Genomic DNA, 26,758 nt, shown 5'->3' on the forward strand with positions numbered 1-26,758 from the left:
TCCACCCGTCTGTGATCCTCAAGGCCACGAGAAGTTCCTCAGCCTCGAGAGACAACACTATCGTCAACAAAGGTTCCCAAGACAGTATTATGCCATCTCTGAACGTCTGATATGTGATGCCTTCAAGTAACCCCTCGGAAAGTGTTTGTAATATGTAGTACTCGACCCCACCAAAGTAAGCTTACATCCCAGCAAGTTACTCGACACTCGACAGCGTTTTGAACAGCGGAAGAAACCAAAGCTGAAATAGATAAAGTTGCGAGAGAAAGAAATGACGTATCTGAAAATATAATAATAGCAAGTGTTGTATCTTGGTAAACACTGTATATGTTGGGTTGATGATGTAAACTGTGACAGATGATAAAATTTGGCTTTGTTTATTCACTGTTATCTTGCCAACACGTGAGCTGAAGATTATATATCACTCTGTTGCAATAGTTTAGGTAATTATTTTAAGTCTTTTTTTATCGGTATTTATGTGATGTAGACCGGTCGTACTTGTTACTGGTGTTATCTGTGGCCGTAAATGGGGGAGTTACATTATAGACGTGACACCAGCCTGGGTGGACGTGACTAACGGCCCCGGATATATTGACTACTACACAAGATAGATAACCTAAGGCAGGGTAAACAGTTCTCTATCTTCCTTCCTTTTTATCTGGAAGTATTTGAGTCAGGTTAGGTTAGGTTAGGTTAGGTTAGGCTGTCGTGTAGCGGATTCACTCGGTAAGAACGTTGTGCAGTGAGCCATTGGAGCTTCACTCAGGCCGCCATTAGTACAAGCTATTGTGTCCCTTGTAGAGGAGAGCAGGATGGCCCCCAGAGAGGTCCTTGTTTACAGTGTCCACACGAGTCCTCCGCTCCCTCCATCCTGTCGCGGGGAGAGCAAACCTTCCGCTGTCCTCCCTCACTTTTTTTTTGTGTTTTCCTCCCGCCAAGAAAACACCCCTTCTCTCCCCCCCCATACGTCAGACCATACACACAAACAATTCTACACCTTTAGATAACTTGCTTACTTTCTTGGTAACATTTACTCTGTTCTCCATATATTTGTTCTATATTCATGGTTATGTATCGTATCCACATAACACTAACGAGCCGCGTTCCTTCCTCAACGGCAAACGCTTTTTAAAGATGGAAGTTTATGTATGCTTGCTTCCTCGAGTCAGGCCATCACCCGGCCACGAAAACCTCTTTACCTTCACTGAGTTTCTGAAGGCCATTTGTAAACCCTTCCTATTTCCTCGCCACTTCCTGCTCAACTTACAGTCTTACCTCTGAGTCAAGCCACCTAGCCACCAGACCCTCCTCATACCTCCTCCTCTTCCTCTTAGCTCCTCCTCCTCTTCCTCTTAGCTCCTCCTCCTCTTCCTCTTAGCTCCTCCTCCTCTTCCTCTTAGCTCCTCTTCCTCTTCCTCTTTCCTCCTCCTCCTCCTCGTTCCAGGTGTTTCTTCTCCCCACATCCTTCTCGTTCCTCCCACATCGTAGATTCATCTCGTGCAAAAAAAAAAGTGAGAAAAATGTAGGGTCAAGAATGGCGGGAGAAAGACAGAGAGAGACAAGAAAACAGAGAGAGAGAGAGAAAAAGACAGTGAAAGAGACACGCGGGAATAGATGGGACACAGAACTAGAAGGGGAGAGAGAGAGACGGGAGAGGAAGAGAATGTTACGTGGAGAGATAATGACAAAAGTGACCTAATTAACTTACCTGTCACATTTAGTGTCTCCGTCCCAAAGTTGAATCCCTCTTGTGAGACTGACAGAGTATATCATTCCGCGGCCCCACGAGAAGTTTGCAAAATGTATCAATACTTGTAATGAAGGTAGCTTATGTTGGCGGCTCTCCTCAGTCCCACCAGTGTTAAGGGATTAGTAGTCATTTAATATAGTTCATATCGTCGTTATATAAACCTCAACTACGTCTAAGGTAAATACCAGCTCAGGTCAGATGATAGATTTTTACCATAACATCTCTAGGCGGCGTTGTCATGGTGATTATCCCAGTATGAACATTATAAAATCCTTTCCGTTCTTGATTCATAATCTGGATATGAAGTCGGATTCAGACGATGCTGGTCGCCATCCTCACACGAACCCTGGATACGATCATCATCTTAAAGCCTGTAAGACACTTGTGTGTATTTTGTTTTTCTTGTGTATATATAATGAGCTTAACGTCCTTATGTTTGTCTTTTTTTTTGCCGAAGTTTTTCCATTCTGGTGATTAGTGCTGAGACAAGTGAGCATCGGGTCACGTTAGAGACACTTGGGGTTAATGAACTTGTTTCTGATGCGCACAAGACGTGATTATTATTATTATTTTTTTATTATTATTATTATTATTATTATTTAAACATGCTTAATAATAAATAATGAAAACTACACGACTTTCTCAATCACTTTTAGAACACGACAGTTGCAGTAACACCCACAACCTCGTTCTCTGTCACCCCTAGTTTACACAAAGCAACACAGCCAGGGTAAGTCAGTCAGTCAGTCACTTGAGGTCTGTCGTGTAGGAGAGAGGCTGGGCTGGGCTGGGTGAGGTTGCTGTGAATAATGGTGTTCCTTGCTCTTGTGGAAATAGTTTACAAGATGTAAATAGGTAGTATATGGATAATTGAACGTTTTTTACATTTATTTACGTCTGTGTGTAAATTATTTGACGACAGACGATAGAAAAACGGGAGAGGAATGTTGGAGGATGGTGACAGCGACACTTGACTGAAGGATGGATCTCGCCAAGTACACAATGGAAATAGTCCTGGAAAAGGTAAACAAACAGAATAAGCCATAACACATATAGTAGGTCACGTGATACTCTGGTACACACACACACACACACACACACACACACACACACACACACACACACACACTTGTAATAAATCAGTGTATTCACTCCCAGTAAACACTACTCCTTGCACTGTCACTATGTTGAAATGAACTGTAGTTTGAGCTTTTCCCCATCTAGTTATTATATGTCTTATTTGTGTCACTTATGTTACTTGTATAGTATTTGTAATTCGAAACCCATTCCCCAAATATGTAACTGTATATTTTCAGCCTTCTGGTTGCCAAGCTCTTTCAATAAACCGTTAATTATTATTATTATTATTATTATTACACACACACACACACACACACACACACACTACATTATTCACAGTTGCTAATTAACGTATCTAATTAAGGTAGAGTCTCAATGAAATACCTATGCTGCTCCTGAATGTAATATTTTCTGGTTTACCTCCCCCCTAACCTAACCTAACCTAATCTACCGTAATATAATCCCACAACCTAACCTACTCTCCCCCCCCCCAACTTAACTCAACCAAACCCGGGTATTTATTAAAAGAATATTCGGGTATATGAGATCAGTTCGGGTAGGTAGTGAGTGTCGGCACCACGGCAGTCAATAAAGGCGACGTCATCAATCATCGTGAACGGAAAATATCACTTACTCACCTCTCATGCTCCTCAATGGCTGCCAGCTGAGTCAATTGTGGGCGTGAGGGCGTGTTTGTGTATGGGCGTGGTGGTGCTAGTGAGCCATTGTATGTATATGGGGGGGGGGGTGTGGATGTGTGGAGAGAGGGATAGACAGAGAAAGTAGAGAGATATTCAGTGGTTTAAGGGAATGGACGTGATGAATGAGGAGGGAGGGAAGGAGAGACGTAGGGTTGGGGGAGAGAAAGAGGAGGGAAGGGAGGAAGTGGAGAGAGAGATGTGGAGGAGGGAAGGAAATATGTGTAGGGGGGTAGGTGAGGGAAAATAGAGGGGAGAGTTAATGATGTGATGTTGTGCAGGAAAGCTAAATGCAGGAAGGGGGAGAGGAGTAGGGAGGGAGGTAGAAGAGAGGAGGAGGAAAAGATGAGAAGGAGAAGGAAGAGATGAGGAGAAGGAGGGGAGGAGGAGGAGTAGGAAGACAGGAGGTGGAGGAGTAGGAAAAGATGAGAAGGAGTAGGAAGAGATGATGAGTAGGACGATGGGAGTAGTAGGAAAATAAGAGGAGGATAAAGGAAGAAGAAAGTAAAATAAGGAAGGTGAAAGAAGTGTGTGTGTGTGTGTGTGTGTGTGTGTGTGTGTGTTGCAGATAGTGGATTTTGACGTGTATGTGTACGTGGTTTGTGTATTTTAATAAGAATGTGATCCCTCAGTCTTGTCTTGTCTTTCTGTCTGTGTATGTATGTATGTATGTATGTATGTATATATATGTATGCAGCAGAGTGGATACAACACTCCATAGGTTCACTGGTTCATGCTCAGATACAGCCAGGTTCACTGGTTCATGCGCCAGGACATACAGCCGGGTTCACCCAGTTATGTATGGGTACCAAACGTCACTAGGCTGCTGCGTCATTTGGGCTGATCCTAATGGGGCAAACAAATAAAACCACATTGAAACCCATGATGAAGTGGTCTCTAACGCACAGTCAGGATAGGTCACACTAGACTGGGACCTATTTGACCTGGGACCTATTTGACCTGGGGCCTATTTGACCTGGGACCTATTTGACCTCTCTCCCTGCTGTATGACGCCTTAGAGGGAATTGATGTGTAGGAAACTGCTCAACTCTATACCCGTGGGAGGAGACGAGCCATGTTGACGACCTTACATTGATCAGTTGATTAAGACTATTGTGCCTTATTAAATACCTGTATAGAAACTACAGGAGAATTAGTCTGTCAAGAATACAAAAGAAGGGGGGGGGGAGTCTGTCAAGAATACAAAAGAAAGAATTAGAGTAGATAGGGGAGTGAATGTGTGTGTGTAGAGAGAGAGAGAGAGGGGAAGGGGGTAAGTGGGAATGATAAAAATATAGAGAATAAGAGATATACATTACATCACCGACAGCAGCGAGACTTTATCACCGCCACAACATTATTAACGGATTAAATAAACGATACATTAAAACATCTTCCATTACGACAAATTTTAAGGCACCGTAAACCACATGTCGTCCCTCTTACTAAAATCTGTCGTGTTTACGGGACCTTCAGAGGAATATCAAGGAAGCTAGAATATGATTTGTCAGTTTTAGATTTCCAATAATGACACTGAGTTGTCGTATTTTGATTATACATATCCAAAAACCGCGATGAGTTATCCTATTTAAGTTTAAAATGTCCTATAAATTCACCAAGATATCCTATTTCAGTTTTATGTATACTATAACGACGCATATATATCATATTGTAGTCTTAGATATCCGACATGACAGCTACGTTGTCTACCAGTGTTATAAAATTAGCGAATGGATCAAGAGAACGTGACGAAAACGATGAATTTGGACACGAGGTGAGAATATTGAGGTGGTTGGACCAGCACCGTACCACAACAGTAAATATGGCTTGATTGGGTAAACTGAAGGAAAGTGGGTGATATTGTCCATCAGGGGGTAAATATTAGCCAGGGTTACCGAGGACGTCACCCCCTCGCCTCGGTGGCCGGAATGTCAACACAAACGTCGAGTGGAGGAATTACCCCCAACCATCGCCTCTTCAGTGATTGTCTTTTTTAACTGGATCCTGTTTACAATTCCACACCAAAAAAGAGTCACCAGGAGGTAGAAAATTAATTTCCAAGGAGTGTAGGGAAGCCCGGAAGGTGATTAAAGGATAGGAAGTGAAGGGTGTAGGGGAGCTATCGTCAAGTTGAAAACAGCTTCTCTGTTAATGTGATGTTTGCGCTGGTTGATTAAGGGTGAGTCCCAGATATTTGTCCTCAAGTATGACGGTATCGAGACTGAGGGCAGGCGCATTACATATATATATATATATATATATATATATAGTATATATAGTGTATGTGTCAGATGCATGGAAACTTTTTTCTCTGGTTGTGTCTGTGACCACTCTACTGTGAGTGTTTTGTTACAATACTACACTGTGTACTTGTATTCAACACTCCTGTGCTACAGTAGTGTGTGTGTGTGTGTGTGTGTGTGTGTGTGTGTGTGTGTGTGTGTGTGTGTGTGTGTGTGTGTGTGTGTGTGTGTGTGTGTGTGTGTGTGTGTGTGTGTGTGTGTGTGTGTGTGTGTGTGTGTGTTCATCATGCTGAAACCTACTCAGAGTTCACCCGGGCGTACAGGCCAGAAGCCTCTCCCTATTTTGCATGACACATGGAGAGGCAGCTCGTGTGTCATGCTGGTCTACTACTGCCTGCTGCCGCGACAGTCTGATCCCCTTACAACTTCCTACAGATCTACGTCCTCTGGTAAATACAATACACTTTGACGCACTCTTATTACTCTGCCTACAAGTGTGGGTCAGGGGATTGTTTGGGTCCTGCCTGTCTGTCTGTCTGTGCCTAAAACAACTCGAGAATGGGATTATAGATAATATGTACTAAACTTTGCAGGTTTGATCAGAACGTGACACGATCCACTTGATAAACTCTTAGTGTAAATCACGACACAATTTACCAAGTATTAAAGAAAACGAAGACACGAGACAATCTTTAGCGGTGACTATATCAATTAAAGGTAACAGCATCACAAGTTTACCCTTCCATGGTAACGGTTCACGGACAGGGTATCATTATCTCTTATTTTAGTATATACATGGATGAATAAAGTAGTTTGGTATTCATATAGGTCATAATCAGTTCTGAATTCACTGTAATTACTGCTAACTCGGTAATTGGGATAAAAACTTGACTCCTCAGACAAAGAAACACACCCGCAGCCCCCACGTGTTCCAGCCGCAGTGAACACCTTTTGTTGTGCCTTGGAGAAATTTCACTGTATTAATTTTCTTTACTTGCACACACACATACATTCATACACATTCAAGTACATTTGTAAATTCATGACTATAAATTATACATACATACATACATACATACATACATACATACATACATACATACTGTGGCTCCTGGCTCCATGGCTGTCTGCGTCAGGGCTCAGGAGAGAGAGGCCCCAGGGTGTAGTGAAGCCATTAGTCTTGTGGCCCCCAGACACCGAGTCCGCCTTTGTTGTCTTTCTTAACGTGTTTATTTAAGGCGGTGAAATACCTAATGATATTTTTCATTTACATAAGTCGTTTATTTTACTCTGGTTGATCTGTTTTTCTTGGACTTTTCAGTGATTCTTTTGTTTCGTGAGCTGAAGGGGATACGGACTACGTGTTTTTAAATATAACTTTTAAATATTGGGTTTTTTTTAATTTCTTATGAAAAACTGTACATTTTTTCTTAGTTACGGGCGGAGTTATATTTTCTTATATGTCTATAATAAGTTTTTAGATTGTTAATTAAATAGAGAGAGAGGGGGGGGTGTTGTAAGCTACTGTTATAGTTTAGTTTGACGAAATACAGTAATTCAAGTTTGTGCCCTACTACCACCACACGTCACTATCACCACCACCACACATTACCATCACCATCATACCTCACCATCACCACCACACACCATACCTCACACCTCCACTACACATCACCACCACACACCATACCTCACACCACCATCATACCACACATCACCACCACCACACATCACCACCACTACACATCACCACCACACACCATACCTCACACCACCATCATACCACACATCACCACCACCACACATCACCACCACTACATATCACCACCACCACACATCACCACCACCACACATCACCACCACCACACATCACCACCACTACACATCACCACCACAACACACTACAAATTAGAATGCAAATTAGTATCCCTCCGTTGTCTGGTAATCCTGGGATATTACAAATTGGACTTTTGGAAAATTGGAATCTTCACACGATAAGTATTTTTTAATCTCCAATGAAGTTAAATAATTATTTGGATTTATAGAGAATTTGGGTATTTTGTTGCAGTTATTTTAGTGGAATGAAACATGAGTTAGGTGATTGTGAAGCGGGAATGACGTAGTGGAGAGAGGGAGGGAGGGAATGATTGACACATTACCTCATTAAGCTGTTCTTGTTGCTCACGACACCTGCAGCATTCCAGTTTTCATTTACAGCTCTGATTCCTACTTACAGCATTCCAACCCCCCTTACAGCATTCCAACCCCCCTTACAGCATTCCAACCCCCCTTACAGCATTCCAACCCCCCTTACAGCATTCCAACCCCCCCTTACAGCATTCCAACCCCCCATTTACAACATTCCAACTTCAACACCTGTTACACGAAGAATAGAAATCCTTGTCCCATTTTCCTGCAGTTGACGATGAATATAGAAAACGTAACAGATATTTAAGGGGGAAGTTAAAAAAAAAGTACATAATTTAAATACAAAAATCGGTGGTTTACGATCTGGACAACTCAACGACCAGGTATTATTTCCCCCGTTAACAGGTGTAACTAACAGTGAAATTAACAGTTTAGAAGTGGGATTTACAACAGATATGGCACCGTTTTTGTTTGCATTGTATCAGGTGTTGTAGGTGTGTGTGTGTCGACAGGTTAACAGGATACATTATATACAAATAGTGGCTATGAAAGGCTTGTGTCTTGATATTAAGTAAAATAAATAAACGTAGAAATGAACTATAGTCAATCAAGAAAATAATTTGAGAGTCATCTGCTTACACTCCCTTCTAGATACTCCCGCACCTACACACCCCCTACCTACACACCCCCTAGCACCCCCCACCTACACCCCCTCCCCTACACCCCCTGGTCCGTCGAAGTGATGATAGATAAAAAAAAGTCGTTAGGTTATACAGTTACCACAACACCTCTCTCTCTCTCTCTCTCTCTCTCTCTCTCTCTCTCTCTCTCTCTCTCTCTCTCTCTCTCTCTCTCTCTCTCTCGCGTCTCAGAGAAAATAATCAGGCAAGTCTGAGTCGGGTTTGTTTACTTGAGTTAGTGTCGTCGTGGTTCTCGTTTTCTGTTTATTTTCCAGATGAGAGGAGACGGAGTTTATCGTGTGTGTCTGTCTGTCGGTAATTACGGGGGACGATCGAACCCATTCTTCCGTTGCAACTGAGAATTGTAGACTCCCTAAAATGAATTGTTAGTGTAGATACTAATGATGACAACAGTATTCATAATGATAATGGGGTAATGATTTTGATGATGGCATTAAAGATAATTAAACACCTGACCGGATGCTAAGCCTCACACAAACCTTTACCATTGCAGAGAATATATCGAGCTAATAACACTGTTGCTGTAGTTTAAGAGAGTCATAGCTGTAGACTGTCTCATGTCATCGTTTTATTTAATGACAAAAAAACATATTTTATCTTTAGTTCCTGAAATACCCCCAATATATATGTATTATTGGGGAACAAACACTGCCAACACTTGGTCAGTTTTGATGCGACCAAACGTTTATCATGTACTGTAGAGTTGTAGACCTCTTGTCACGTGTTGATGATACCTCCCAGGTGTTGTGGACACAGACAGATTGGTCCAAGAACAATACTTTGCCCCGTTGTTATGGGCTGGGTAATAATAATAACATTATGATTTATAATAATAATAATAATAATAATAATAATAATAATAATAATAATAATAATAACCTTAAAAGTTAGAATGATGGTAATAATAATTTATATTAGCAATAAATAAGAATATACAACAAAGAAAATTATAATCTTTAGATATATAGTATATACGCTCAACGATGAAACATAACACAAAGAACTTGTCAGTAAAAGACAGCAGTAGTGCCGCCATTGGTCGCTGGGTTGCCAAATGTCTCCGGGTTGCAGGATTCGTCTACTTGATCCTCAAATGTTTCTGGGATTTGTAAAATTGGGTTTCGGGACGTGCCAGAATTGGGCGTGATCCTTGTTCTTTATTGTGCTATTCAACTTGTTTATATCACCACCTGAACTACCCCAGCAAAGTTATTTATTTTACATTGTGTAAAGTTATCTTTTACTGCCTTACTTCCTGTGGACTTTCAAACAGTGTTGAGTAAAAGGATAATGTTTTCAAGAGAGTTTTTTGTTTCATATGTATTACTTAGAAAACCTTGTTCGTGCAGTTAGATACCTCGAATGATTGTCAGCCCTGGGATGTTTTATTATTATTGTTATTTATTTGTCTTGACCAGAGCTATTACTTCATCATAATAAAACTACTACATCGCGGTAACACTTCCTCCAGCTCTTTGGGTTGTGACTCGAGCCCAAGACGCAGATATCATTACCCTTCTGAGTCACTGTGTTGAGGTGTTGGAACATGTAACTAGATGCTCTGGAGTTTCCGGTGGCTTCACTGATTCTGAAGCTTAACTCATTCAGGACCTCCAGGGCTTCGACACCCTCAGGATCCTCGAGTCTCTGAGCCTCTTGAGACAAACAATATTTATGGCTCAGAATCTTGTACTTTGCCTCTTAGTTTTCATTCGAGGTTGTCGCCCTTCCTGCTGCGGCTCTACTCAAGGGGAGGAAGTAGTGTGATAACGTCCAAATAAACTGTTTGTTATTATTATTATTATTATTATTATTATTATTATTATTATTATTATTACATGCAAATACACTCACACTCGCTACCTCTCCAATCAATCCCCTTCCAAAAACTCCTCCTTTTCCCCGCCCTCACCTCCCTCCCCCTCCCCCTCACCAGTCCACCACTTGTTACCTCTCCCCCATTAAACTCCAACCTTTCTCCTCATATCACCCCCTACCAGGAATCCTAATTATCATCCATTACCTTCCCCACTCCTCCTTTTCCCCCCAGAGTCCTACCCTCTTTCCCCTACCTTCTCCAGTCCTCCCCTACCCTGGCCAGAGGGACCACACCTCCTACAGAAGCTCTTGGTTGTGAAGGAGGGCGTCAGGCGGTGACCAAACATGGCAAGGAACGATCTACCTTCTCTCATTATCTGATCCACCTCCCCACCCCCCTCCACCCCTCACCTGGCGCCCGACCGCCCCGCTTTTGTGACGGCCTTTACCTGGTTATAGATGTGTGGCTCCAATACACAAGCTCCCCCACGCCTACCCTCACCTGTACAGGTGCTGTTGTACACATTCTGGCCACTAACGATCCTCGAATTCGGTGCTACTTTACGTCCAGCATGTTGCAGCGCTGTGCTTCATCGCCCAGCGTTGTGTTGTGGGCTGCTCCCCCTTAGCGTTTGTGGTTCTCAGTAGCGGGGGAGAAGCCCCGTGTCTGCTCCTCAATAGATGGTGTCTCGGTGTCTCTTATTTGAATCACAATGTTCGATTCATCTGTATATTGAGCCTCGGCTTGTTATTCGTTGGGTCGACTAGTTTGGGGATACTCGGCTTTACAGGTTCAAGACTCACAGGATCTTCAGCCCTAAGCCCTTTGTAGTAATGGTTGGTATTACTGACTCGTGTTGTCTGGTGTGTAAATATTCATGAACAAATATTTATTTATTTCAGAGGACTAGGAGAAAGGAATAATTTCAGAATAGTAATAGCAGCATGACAGACAAACTTTCTCCTAGTATTATTTTATTTCCTATACGCTTAAACAAACAGGAGTATCTGGCCTTTCAATTATATTTTGTGGATTACACTGGAAAGCCAACATGGGCGAGTGACCGTGCTAAAGACAGCTCAGTGTTGTCCGCTCTTGATTCAACTCGTAAACACTGGAGAATAAAGACCGACAAACAAGTTGTTGTTACCCTCAGAGACCCTGACATTCGGTAGTCATGATAGGACTGCAGGAGGAAAACGTTGTTTTGATACTAGCAACGTTTGTAAGGCCAAGAGCATTACTGTGTGAACAGATATCAGACGCATCGAGGGAAACATTATTTCTCTGTTGCTCCCCGACCTTCCCGCCACCACTCACCAGCAACGGTGGTTGTTATTCAGGCCCGGCCGAGTGTGTTTACTTGTGTGGTGAGGCGACTGTGAACTCGAGGTGCAAGAAGAAATATTATATATATATATATATATATATATATATATATATATATATATATATATATATATATATATATATATATATATATGCTAGAAATAACCACAGGAAAAAAAACACGAAGTTAAGCGCTTTCGTGTAATTTCTACACATCTTCAGGGGTGAGTACAGACTCACCCTGAAGATATTATACCAGATCACTTGCACCTACAGTGATTTACTTGCACACACACACACATATATATATATATATATATATATATATATATATATATATATATATATATATATATATATATATATATATATATATATATATATATATCAACAATACAACTGGGAAAGAAGTATTAGTAATTCAATGAAAATCACTCAAATTCAGGCAACAAAACATAATCACTGACAGCCAGCCAAGACAAACACCTGAGGATGGCACTGACCGCCGGACAAGACACCAGTGTTGGGTTAAGAAAAACACTGGTACTCGTTTAGTGTGTGGGGTCAGCCTCAAGGGCCGCCCTACCACACTGAACTGGTTGTTAGTGAGGCGGCAATGGCTGGAAGAACCTTGGAAACTGAGCTAACGACAATACTTCATTTGTTGAGGATCTGGTGGCCGGCCCTCCACGGTGCTCCCTGCCTCCCTGACTGTCTTGTTTATGAGCGGGCGAGATGTGGTAGTGGGCAGGGACGGCGCTTTATGGAGAAACCATTACTTACTGTCCTGGTCATCACCTGCTCCCTCTCTCCTCTCTATCCCCTACACTCCATCCTCCCTCTTCACGCCCCATAAACACTCCTTCCTCTCCACGCCCCGTAAACACTAGTCCCTCTCCACTCGTAAACACTCCTTCCTCGCCACTCCACGCCCCGTAAACAACCCCACCCCACACCCGTAAACAACCCCACCCCACATCCGTAAACAACCCCACCCCACACCCGTAAACACTAGTCCTTGGTGGTATACAGTACATAGGTCGCGTGCTTGCCCCAAACCCCCGGGCCAGGCGTGAGTAAGGTGTGATCCAGTGTGATCCTCCTTACCATCTCAGGTTTTCTCCAGGCAGACACTCCGGTTTCATCCTGTTTTAACACTGGATAATAAAAATAAAAACAAGATAACAAAGAACAGACCAATTGTTAGTAAGGTGATAAATGATGAAACGATAAATGAAAAAAAAAATACCAAATTGGTCTCCACGTATAATTCTGATGATATTGTCGTCTGTTCTTGTGTGTGTTTTAGCTTCGTCAGCCAGTGCAGTCTTACATCTTCACTCTAGGCTACTTTATGACTCCGGATAAAGCTATGTTATAAAACTTGATAATATACTAATTTTCCACTCTGAGGTTAGAAAAATGGCGAACATCTTATAGAATTTGGCGGGTGTCTCACGGCGGCAGACCTGGGGAAGAGGACAGAGGGTAGAGGGTGACGTGTAGTAAGGAGACCGCTGCTTCATACAGACGTGACACTGTAATACATTTAGAAATTAAGATAAATATAAATTCATCAAGATTTCAAATGCTAAGTAACTTCCTCTCCAAATATCTTCAGACAACAAAACAACGACCCAAGACAAACGAGACTCCCTGAACCCAGATGAACGACTGGAGTTGCTCACACAGACTCTTGGAGTGGGCCTCCACCTTTACTACCCTGGAGAATATGAGTGCTGGGTTGAGTCTTAGCGTACCTAGGGTAGAAGACTCTCCTGGAGAACATGTATACGTTGATGCGAACTTAAAACAGTTCATGAACTTTGGAGTCTACAGCCCCTAGAAGTTAGCCCTTAGAATCTACAGCCCCTAGAAATGAACCCTTGGAGTCTACAGCCCCTAAAAGTGAACCCTGGGATTCTACAACTCCTAGAAGTGAACCCTTGGAGTCTACAGCCCCTACAAGTGAACCCTTGGAGACCACAGCTCCCAAGGAGATCACTACCACACATACATACATATATATATAGTTTCTTCATCCCCAGCCTGTAATATTATGCTCCCGGGCGCGTTATATATTTGCATGTAATCTTGGTAATTTAAAACCCGGGTCCTGCGCTCTGTTCACAGGAAAATATTGCAGAATCAACATGCTCGCGAAGCAATTATGTAATTTATGTTTGTTTTTCATTATTCTGGTAAATTAGCACAGGGGAGACGGCAGATTAAAGGAGAGAGAGCAGGGGAGAAAGAGAGGAGGCGAGAGTTGGTATATAAGAGTACGAGAAAGAGAGAGAGAGTGGTGGGGAGAGGGGAGTGAGCGGGATAGGGGTGGGAGAGGAAAGTGAGAGGTGAATGATCAAGTTGGAGAACAAGTGAGAGGAGGGAGAGAAAGAAAAAGGAAAGAGAGAGAGAGAGAGAGAGAAAGAAAAAAGGGAGACTGAGATATAGAGAACGGAGGAGAAAAGAGATAGTGAGGAATCAGTGGAGAGATAAAGCCCAAAGTAAAGAAAGAAAAAAAAGAGAAAGAATTGAAAGAACAGACAATGAAAGATAAGAGACAAACGAATTTACGATTTAATAGACAAAAGAGGAGAGTGGGACACAAAAGGATAGAGAGAGAGAGATGTTTCTATGTAAATTATCTTGAACGTCCTGTGGTGGTTAAGTGATGAACATTAGGGGCAGGGAAAAAACACTTTTATTTGAGTTGCAGGCTGCACTTTTCAGGCATCGTTTATATGGCTGTAACAAACACCTGTGCAAAATTTCATGCCATTTCATGCATACTTACCCTGCCGCATCGCGAACGACTTTTTGTCAACTTTTAGTGTATACCAAAAATTAGGTGTCATTTAATGTTTTCCAGGATAATGATAAATTTTACATGGGTGACATCGATTTCATTCACATGTTATTTTACAGGTACACCGTATAGAAAATCATTACAAGTTCATATTGAAATTCTTTTTTGTGCGGAACCTTGGCATCATTTTCCTAGACAATAATCTTTGCCTAATATATCCATCTCTCGATTCGTATCCCGTCACTTCAGTGCAAGCTTCAGTCATCACTTTTATGCCTCTCTCGACCGCCTGAGTGCTGTTTGGCCACTTGGGCACCACTAATGGTGTCTCAAGAATGTCATTAACCTGTAGATTTGACAGAGAAGCAATGTAAGGAGGCTCAGTCTTGAGTTCATTCCTCCAGTTAATCATGGAATGATAGTTTTTTGCTTGCCACTTTAGTTTCGGAGTCACCACCTTTCTCATGTTGACTACAGGAGGCACATCCTCATTCCCATCTCCATCTTTACCCTCCTCATCAGTATAGTTTAACAAATTCTCGTCAACAGCAGCATCAGAATCTTCCTCCTCCTCTTCAGATCTGCCAGTGCATTCTTCCTTTTGCTGATTCTCCTCTCTAATTTTTCTTATCATTGAGACAGCTTTTTCTCTAACAGTCATGTCCTCATCTGCACACATACCAAGAAGAAGTTGATCTGTGTGGGCGAAGTATGCATTTCTCTGGACAGCCTTCTTCACTATCGTCTCCTCCTCACTATTCAGGTGTTTCATATATAGCAGGGACTGGAATACGTTCCTTGAGCCGTGTGTTACGTAAGGGTGTATCTTGATGTAAAACCACATTGGAGCACTGAACTTTATTATTGTAATGACAATTCTTTTCAACTCATGGCTGGGTCTTGATGTTGCTACATACAGCCTGAGGATTCTACTCCATAAGGTGTTCCACCTTGACACACAGGGAGGACCTGGCTCAATAGCAGCCAAGTCATCTTCAACAACACCTGTGATAACTCCTTTACAAATCCTATACAGGTATTTCTGATCCCAGGACAGATCTTTCTCCACTTCATCATTAAACACAGAGAAATCAGGGAAACTGACTGGCTGGAAGGCGACAACTGGAAGCTCAGACAAAGACTCCTTGATCTGCTTTCCAATGGGACCACGCCAATGCTCAGGACCACTTGGTTTACCATCATAGTGATAAAAAACTGCGCGGAAAGGCAGCTCATTTCCGTGAAGCTGACATATGAAATAATGGAGCGGGTGACCAAGTAACATTTCAAGATGATGAATGACTCCATTTTCTGATCCTACATTTACATTGGTTCCATCACAACCAACACACAATGGGCTGCTGGGTTAGATTTTTCTCCACCAGAAACTCGTGAATAGTTTTGGCAATCTGCTTTCCGTGTCCAGTCTTGGGAGTCACATGTGTGAGATATTCATTGCCAGGCTCAACCATGATGACATAATGATCTTTCACCATCATCCTCGAACTCCATTTCTCGGTCTTCTCAGAATGACTGCTTATGGGTGACTGAGGAAGCACGTGGTGATCCTGCGGTGTGAACTGCTTAACGGTAACTATTTGAATAATTTCAAGTGCGCCAACTTACCCAGGTCTCCCCTACATTACAGTACAGTAACACAACATTGAGAAATGAAATGAGAAAAGGCTGATAATCAATATAGACATAGCACCATACTCATCTGCAACAAGACAACTTAAATGAAATAAGAGATATGAAAAAAAAGTTGATAAACACTGAACAGAACATTGCACCGCCACAGCGGCTGTTTGGCTAGTACTGTAGGTAAATTTAAAAATTTCAGTAGAAAATGCGGCAGACTAAACCTCGACATATCAGCTTCAAATTTGGCATGGAGTCTTAGATATGTATAAGGAACAATGCCTGAAGAGTGCAGCTTTGAGCAAAATTTCACTGCCCCCTAGTGAACATCTTAACCGGACACCTAAACTGGAAACTTATCCGGCCATTTAAACCTGTACTCTTTCGCACAGCACCTGCTGACCTCTTACCTGATCTTACCTAACCTGACCACACCTGACCTGACCTGACCTGACCACACCTAACCTTGCTCAGCCTCTGCTCCGACAACCTTCCTCTCATAATAATGAACTCGTAAAACTTTACACTACATTATTTTTCATAATTTTCCTTTTAAATTATTATGTAATTTAGTCTTTACTCTTTAAACTGTAAGAAAAAGAATGTTGCAGTTTTAATTACGTGTAAAAGCATTTGTGTGTGTGTGACCTAGGGCACCTGTACACGTTTTTTTTTTTTTATTGGGCACTCCCCTACATCCTTGTGTAAGGTGAAGCGCAGAAGCGTTTACAGCGCCCAACAGGGAAGCATGCTAAGTTCATGCTTGCCTTTATGTCTCATGAGTTAAGGGCGTAGAAACCTGAAGAGTCAAGGGCGTAGAAGCCTGAAGAGTCAATGGTTTATGTCATCAAGTTATTGGAAGCTCCAACAACTTTCCCTGAATACGAATTCGCAACTTTCGACTTACACCAGGTACCTACTGTACTGCTAGGTGAACAGGGACTAATGGGGGCGAGGAAGTAAGTCCAAACAACTTCCACCGGCCCCGGAATCGAACCCGTGACATCTCGCTTGCGAAGCAAGAACGGTACCGCTTCTACCACCGATCCCCCCCTGTAAACGTCTCCCTCCGCCTACAACACCAGGTCTTCGGGGGTCATACTGAACGTTAATTATGTGACGTGTCAGTGGGTAGTGAAGGTCAAACATGGATGACCTACACAAGGGTGAGGTCAAGGTTAAGATCACAACATTATGGTCGTCCAGATGAACTCGCTTCTTGCCTCGCAAGCGAGATGTCACGGGTTCGATTCCCGGGCCGGTGGAAGTTGTTTGGACTTACTTCCTCGCCCCCATTAGTCCCTGTTCACCTAGCAGTACAGTAGGTACCTGGTGTAAGTCGAAAGTTGCGAATTCGTATTCACGGACAAGTTGTTGGAGCTTCCAACAACTTGATGACATAAATCATTGACTCTTCAGGCTTCTATGCCCTTGACTCTTCAGGCTTCTACGCCCTTAACTCATGAGATATAAAGGCAAGCATGAACTTAGCATGCTTCCCTGTTGGGCGCTGTAAACGCTTCTGCGCTTCACCTTACACAAGGATGTAGGGGAGTGCCCAATAAATAATTAAAAAAAAAAACCGTTGAGCGTTGGTTGAGACTTGTTATCTTGGCTTAACTTTGACACTTGCTGAAGAACTATCTAAAGGTGTCTTTATGACTGTTTGTTTGACAACAACTTATTTACTTCCAGAACTACAAACTACGGTATTGACATTATTTTGGTTTTCCAGATCGCCAAATCAACACTGAATTTATTTATTGTGATATTAAACAAAATTCTTGACAGTGGAAGTAACGTATTTATCTTTTCACGCCATTTGAGGTTGACGGGTTGGCAGCCCCGCTTCTATTCACGCCATGAGAGGTTGTGAAAGGCCCGTGATTCATGAAGTATTCAGACCCGTCAGTCATCGCTGGAACTTCCACACAGCCTCATTGTTGTGGTGTCGGGCGAGTGGTGGCACTAACTCCTCCTTCTGTCAAGCCCGTCACTTGTCTGCCAGATACATTTGGAGACCTGCGCCCCGCCCATGGGAGAACCTTTTTAGTTCACTCATATTCTTTACCTTAATAATAAACATGAAGGAATCCCGGAAACTTAATAACTCAGTATATTTTAACTGCTAGGAATCGCTTCTTAATGTACTGTATTGATGATGCCAAAACTTGGAAGAAAAAGTCATCGAATTTACTTCACAAACATCCCAAAAGTACACACACACACACACACACACACACACACACACACACACACACACACACACACACACACACACACACACACACACACACACACACACACACACACACACGTACAAGTCTCTGGCACACCCCACCTGGTAATCCCATCATTAAGGAGAGTATGACCATGTATAGCACGCAATTATCACGGCAACACCTTCCCGCTCCCCCTCCAGATATAACAAAATGTAAACATACGCGTCCACTCTGATGATACATCCATTCAGAACAAACTCCCCGCCGAAAAAGATGTACGAGCCTCAGAACTTACGGTAACAACTGCCTTACATCTGCATAAGGTTTTCGCCCCAAGGTTCCTCTCTCTCTGTACCTGTGTGGGGAATATAACCTGGTGCCGGTGGGAACACATACAGTTGTGGGCGCTATTACTGTCGCTCATACAGGCCCTAGACGCCAGCCCCTCAAGATGGGCCCTTAGGGACGGACCCGTGAAGTAGGGCTCCTGGAAGTGAGGGCCTCGCTGGCTAGTTGGTTGTCCACTCTCACGCTGGAGTGTTGTTGGCATCATTGTAGTTACATTGTAGAGCTGTATCACAGGCATTGTAAAAATATAATATATGATTCATTGTTATTATAAGTTAAGGTTTAATTTAGCCGCCTAGCCTGTAATATGAGAGATTCATGAGACTGTGAGGTCGAGAGAGTCCGCCGCTCTTCTCCTCTGTCAACACCAGAAAATATTCACATCTGTGCTGGCGCTGGCTGGCCGTCTCTGTTTATACAACTATTTCCTCTTCAGTTTCTCTCCGATATAGTGATACTTCGTTTCACTATATCTATTGTTGTTTCTTTATATTGTTAATCTGTTTGTTTTTACACACGGTATGATAAAATAATATTTTTTTTATTCTCATTGGTGATTCATGGTGGCTGTCATGAGTGGTTCTCTACACGTCTGTTTGTTATTATTGAAAGTGGTGCGGGAACATCAGTAGAACCTGTACGTGGCGGAGGTTAGGTTGGCACGAGGCACTTTTTGGAACCTATATATGTACAGGAAACCAAAAATTACCAACGCCATACTAACTGTGAATCTTTAAGGTGCCGCCTAAACAATGTATTGGAAATTTATCTCGACTGGGGACACGTGTATCCCCCAACTAATGTGAAACTTTGTACCAGGTTTCTCTTTATAGATGGCATGGCAAGGTGATATTTGGTCCCATATAGTCTAAAGCCAATATCATGTCAACCTAACCCATATAATCACCCCTTAAGGACAAAATCTTATTCATAAAGCACTAATTAACTTACAGACTGACAAACGAAAATAAGAATTAACCAATATCTCTCTTAGGCTTGACTAAAACGTTCAAGTGGGTGGCTTACTGAATATAAACAACACCACCAACTACAATCGTCAATCAATACACAACACCAAACAACACATCTGAGATAAAACCATAATCCCGACTTACAGGCACCACACCCCACACACCCACCCACCCCACACACCCACCCACCCCACACACCCACCCACCCACCCCACACACCCACCCACCCACCCACCCCACACCCCAAAAAATCACAATTACCATAAAGAGATTCCCTAAAATCATCACTTAACACTTGTCCACCAGAATCCACTCTGGGACATTCGGTGTGAGAGATTCAATATGGACGCCGAGGAGAACAGCAGCAGCAGCAAAATAGCCGCCACCTCTCGTCACAGCTGTCACCATCACACGGTAATAACAAGCCTAGACAACAAAAGGCAAACCCGTTTAAATGGTGAGGTAGAGAGGGGTGCATATAGACCATAGCCCCGCCCAAGCCTGCCTGTAGCTGACGGCTGCTTCAAAAACACTCCCCTTCCCCTCCTCCCCCCAGGCGAGGGATGTGAGGGGAGGGGGGAGGGTAATGAAGATGAGGGGAGGAGCGGGAGAGGGAAGAAAGGTACTTGGGGAGGATAAGGGAGAGAGGAAGAGAGGGGAAAGGCAGGAAGGTGTTGGAGATGGTGTGGGGAAGGGAAGGAGGGCAATGAAGATGAGGGGAGGAAGAGGGGGGAAGGAAGGAAGGTAAGGAGGAAGAGAGAAGGAGAATGGAAAGAGAAGGGAGATGAACAGACTGATAGAAAGAATAGATAAAAAAATGAAGGGGTGGAAGTTAATGAGGAGAAGGAAGAAAGTAAGGGGGGGGGGAGAGAGTGAAGAGGGAGGAGGAGAGTGAGAAAAGTAAGAGACAGGAATAGACACATAGAAGTCGAGGAGATATAGAGATTAACAAAAGGAAGAGAGAAACGTGAAGGTGTTAATGGACTGAGAAGCAGTAAGGGTGAAGGTCATGTACTGTACTGAAGTAATTGACACAGGTGTAATAATTTAAGTTTCGTTCAGGACAGGTGACTGTGTATACCGTCTTGGTGTTCCTGCTAATTCTTGAAGGTGTTTTATAGTTTTCTCTCACATGTTTGTTTTTATTGTTTTATTTTTCTCTCATTCTTGGGGGTTTTCTGTCCCTCTGATCCTGCTCTGCGTATACGGAGATGGAGATGTGATAATAGACACCAGAACATCTACAACAGTATGGGTTAAGATAGTGTCACTCAAACAGGATATATATATGTGTGTGTGTACGGCACTGTTGCCATCACCATGTTCAACACCTTCTCATATACGTCTCTTTTTGATACCATTCTGTTTTCTGATCATACTTACGTTCATTCCTGGGCAATACTTGGTCAAATTGACATATTACTTGTCATTATTTGTGTATCTGCACTATATACTGTACACTAGCCCCGCTATATTATTGGATCATTTCACCATTTAATCACCTAACTGGCTACTCAGGTGATTGGTGTGTTTGTTGATTGGTTTGTTATGATCTTTAATGCCCAGGTGTTAGTATAGAATGAAACCGAAGTACCTGATCTAACTAAAGCAGGCAAGAGTCTCATTAGCTAACACCTTTCTAACATCTGTCTCGGGCCGGGGACTGCACCTAGGACACATTTCCGCATTACAATCAACGCGAAAAATCTAGTGAAAAAGATGAGTAAAATGGACACCAAGAAACTCCCAGTAATCTTTGTTTGGTAGGAAAGTATAACATTAGTGTCAGTCACCATCACCCCAAAGCCATGGATGTGTCGGCGCCAATATAAACAACAGATTTATATATTTACTGTTCCTTAACCAGTTAAATTCCCTTCATAGTGTAATACAAGTGATCGTGGGCCCTTCGTGCCCGGTGGCGAGTCCGGTGGTACAGTTTACTGAGGCGTGAAAGTTTGAAAGCTTGCTCTTGGCTAGCGCGCAACCGCCGTCCTGTTGACAGTTTACAGCGACATCATTTTCCAGATGGTCGTGGCTGTTATAATCATGGTCGTGGCTGTTATAATCATGGTCGTGGCTGTTATAATCATGGTCGTGGTTGTTATAATCATGGATGGTCGTGATAATTGGTTTGTTATAATCATGGTCGTGGCTGTTATAATCATAGTCGTGTTGTTATAATCATGGTCGGTTGTTATAATCATGGTCGTTATAATCATGGTCGTGGTTATAATCATGGTCGGTTGTTATAATCATATTCGTGGTTCTTATAATCATGGTCGTGGTTGTTATAATCATGGTCGTGGCTGTTATAATCATAGTCGTGGTTGTTATAATCATGGTCGTGAGTTATAATGCGTGGTTGTTATAATCATATTCGTGGTTATAATGTCGTGGATAATCATGGTCGTGGTGTTATAATCATGGTCGTGGTTGTTATAATCATGGTCCTGGTTTTTATAATCATGGTTGTGATTGTTACAATAAGGGTTGTACCTGAGACTAACACAGGTAGAATAAACCCCACACCTAATCTTTAATCTCAATAAACCCAGATTAACCTCACCTAATCAACAGGATTAGAGACCATTAGGATTGTACCACCAATACCGATACATTTCACACTGGATTAATAACAAAACATTTAATCACATTTCCAATAACTAATGTCTTACGGATACTGTAAGTATCTAGTATACTATAGGAAGGAATGGAGTAAAGGTTAGAATAATTAGTTAAAGAAATATTCGCCATAAGGAGAGGTTAAAATCCAAAAATAAAATTATTATGAATCACCGATGATCATTCCGAGATTAATTATATTATGAAGAGAAGTGACCTTGATTCTGGTTAGATTAGTCACCATCTGCTTAAGTCATCACCTGTGTTAAGTCATCATAGTCATCATCTACGTTAGTCAGTTTTAGGCCCATCTCACATGACTGACCGACCATCGATGTTCTTTCCGCGCGAGGGTGTTAGTTTTCAATGCTTCTTATTATTTACGCTGGTGGATGCAAGACCAGTTACCCTCACTGACGCAGCTATGGTCAGTTTGGTGTTATTCTTGTTTATAAATGCCTTCTAATCTGTCTCAAGTCTATCCGTCCTGTCTATTGCCATCCCAACTGTCTGTTCATCTGCGTGGTGTTTGACTGTAAGCCCGTCTGTACTCTTTGTGTCGTCAAATCTGTCTGTCTTATCCGTTGTTGGCGTGTGTCTGCCTGTTTTCTAATGTGAACCAGTCAGTCATCTGTCTGTATGTCTGTCTGTCCTGTTAATTGCCATATTGTATATTTGTGCATGTATGAATCTATCTATTTTTGTCAACCTCCTGTCTGTTTCACTGTCTAGTTTCACCCTGTGTAGTCATGTCTGTCTGTCTGTATGTATGTGTCTGTTATCTATGTCTTTCATAAGTCTGTCTATCTGTCTGTCTTTCTGTGTGTCCTTGAATCTGTCTGTATTATGTCTTTTGTTTGTCCGCTTCTCTCTCTCTCCATTTTTATCCGTACTATCTCTATCTTTATATATCTCTCTCTCCATTACACTACTCATCATATTTAGCACTTTTTCTTCCTTATTAAATAGGTGATTTTAATATGGTATTCTGGGAACTTTAAAAAACACATCCCTCCATTCATACCTCCACCTCTCACTATCCCTCTCTCTCATCTCCTATCCTCGCTCGCCTCTTCAGGATAATAATGTTTCTTTTCCTTCTCTTCTCCCTTTCTATCTTCTCCATGCATTCCTGTAATTATCTTTTTATCTCTTCTCCTTTTCCATGTACAGTCAGCCACAGGAATAAGTATACACTGTAGCCTCGTAAGGTCCGAAAATGCTCTGGTAACGTTGAATCTGCGCATCCAGACGCATGATGAAACTCAGCTCCCCCCACCTGTTATCTCTAACTATTTTCTGTTTCCCCTTCTTTTTTCTTCTATTTACTCATGTTTTTTCCTTTACTAATCCAAACAACATTACAAAAAAAGTAGGCTAAGAGAAAAAGTGGGGGGAGGAGGAGGGAGCCGTACGATAACTGGAATCATCCTGCCGGCAGACAGCTTGCAGCGACATCTTTTGCCAGCGTAACCAAAATCGTTAAATAATGCCTTCCTAAAAAAAAATCGACATGGGACCAGGTTTGTTCCACTCTACGAATTTTTTGCGATTTTTCCACCAAGTTTGATGAAAAACGATTGTGCCGTTTTAGCTGCCCAGAACAGACAGACAGACAGACAGACAGACAGACAGCTAGTCCTATAGTATATTAGACAAGTGATCGCGGGCCCTTCGCGCCCTTGTGAAAGTTTTAACGCTTGTGACAGCGTACAGCGAATGAGGGTGCGCCAAATCAGTAGACTTGCATGGTTAATTAGGGTGCGCCAAGTCCGTAGACTTGCATCGTTTTCTATCGTAAATAAAAATTTTAATTAATGCCTTCCTAAAGAAACCATCGACATGGGACCAGGTTTGTTCCACTCTACGAATTTCTTGCGATTTTTCCACCAAGTTTGATGAAAAATGATTGTGCCGTTTCGGCTGCCCAGAACAGACAGACAGACAGACAGACAGACAGACAGACAGACAGACACACGCCTAGTCCGATAGTATATTAGATGTGTTATTATTATGTATTAAACCCATGTCAACTTACATAATCTCTGTGAGGTGTCCAAAAATAGCTGTTTTACATTACTGTTTTGTTATTGTTTTGCTTTCATTTGTTTTGTTTTGTTTGAATAAGTCATTTTAATACTGTCAAGAGCCAAGCAAGAAGTGGTGGACCATTAATGACAGAAGCAGACACTGAGGGAGACTTGAGTGGTCGATCACCTGAAGAATACCATTAAAACTTTTACTGTCGATTAGAACGATAATGGCTGGCCAAATACTCGAGCTCCGTTCAGTGAGGTACTCTTTGTCCCCTTAAAAGGACTGACTTACCTAAGGCTCTGTCAGGTGTGGATGAAATATATGCATACATACATACATACATACATACATACATACATACATACATACATTACATTCAGTAAAATCCGTCATACACGTTCACATTGATTCAACACCTCCATCACCACTACCATCACCACCACCATCACCACCACCATCACCACCTCCATCACCACCACCACCTCCACCGCCTCCATCACCAGTAGTATTCACCACCACCATCACCACCATCACCACCATCACCATCTCCATCTCCATCTCCATCTCCATCTCCATCTCCACCACCATCACCACCACCACCATCACCATCACCACCACTCACACCACATCACCACCACCACCACTAATTACCACTGCCATCACCACCACCACCACCACCACCACCACCACCACCACCACCTCCACCACCACCACCACCACCACCACCACCACCACCTCACCACCACTGCCACTAATTAACATGAGACCCAACAGGCCATTCATCAGTGTCTTTACCAAATGATGGGAAATTATTAAGTACTAATAGAAGGTTAATACAGCATTCGTGTCTTGACCAGCCGGAAATATTGTAGCTTAATTTACACTTGAGGCCCCCACCCTCACTCCCCCCCCCCCCAGTGAGAGGGACCGAGTGTGATGGAGGGAAGGTGGGGGGGGAGTATTTTTTTTTTATTGTTAATATATTTTCCGTTTAAATATCTTGAGGAACTACAACTTCACCTGACTCCAGTAACACCTCCCCCCCCCCGGGTTCAATAAGACCGTAACATCAAGTAGCTTAAAAAATCAACCTTAATTTCTATCGGTTGTTTCTCACAGTGTAATTTTATGATAAATATATACCAAAGTTTTACACACATGAAAACAGTTAGTGAGGAAAAAAGAACAAAAACTTGACTTTTATCTTTTCAATCAAGGTTTAGTTTATTCCATTTGTTTGGTCAGCTTAATGTATGCTCTCTCTCTTATACAGTATATTCTCTACTATGAACTTTCTTTACCTAACCTTTACTATTGTACATCCATCTTACATCCTCCACCCTCTACCCCTTTACATCCATCATCCTTCATCCTCTTCATTGCCAAGGTACAGAAGGATTATCAAAGTCATTAGCGAATCCTTATCTAACCATCTGATAAGGTCGAGCAGTCTTCCCGGTCATAAGCAAGATGAGAACTTTCCTGAAGATAAACTCCCTTTAACTTGTAACAGCCGGATCGAGTTCCATGCAAACGACCCTCAAGTTACAACCGAAGCCTCAGCAGATCAAACAACTCCCTTCCCTCGTCCCCCCCCCCCTCCACCAGGAAGGTTTAAATCTCTCTCTCTCTCTCTCTCTCTCTCTCTTAGGTACTGGACTCTTGTAAATTATTGGCTGGAGTTAGAGACAAGAGGATGAATGTTTCTCTGTAAGGTGTGACAAAGCTGTGTGCAATTTACGTGGACTAAAGAAAGGTACTCAGCGAAGACCCAGGCACTGTGTATGGATGCCGTCTTTGGTACTTGCATTCAGCAGATTAAGTCCAAAGAATTATCCCAAGACCCGTTAGGAGGCTGATAGTATCCACCCAGTATATATAGGTTCATAGAATTATCCCAAGACCCGTTAGGGAGGCTGATTGTATTCCAACGTATATATAGGTTCATAGAATTATCCCAAGACCCGTTAGGAGGCTGATAGTATCCACCCAGTATATATAGGTTCATAGAAGCTATTTTTGAACTATTTGGTATCTAGGTATTATTTTTCAGTGGCTGTAACATGCTAGTACATAAGTGGATAAAAGCTGTCGTTGACCTTCTCATACACTAACGAATATTGAAACCAGGCACACAGGCCAGGCTAAACTCCCGCGCCATCAGCTACTGTACATTCATTCACTCGCCCGCCTTTGATGCCTAACCAGTTTATAGCGGCTGATGTCATCCAATGGAAGAAGATTTTATTGCCAGTAAGAGTAAATAACATCCTTCGTTGATGTCATTAATTTCTCTCTAATGTCATGTGTTTGTGAGAGCTTGTAAACAGATTAATT

Source organism: Homarus americanus, unplaced genomic scaffold, assembly GCF_018991925.1.
Source record: "Homarus americanus isolate GMGI-L3 unplaced genomic scaffold, GMGI_Hamer_2.0 scaffold52512, whole genome shotgun sequence".
NCBI lineage: Eukaryota > Metazoa > Arthropoda > Malacostraca > Decapoda > Nephropidae > Homarus > Homarus americanus.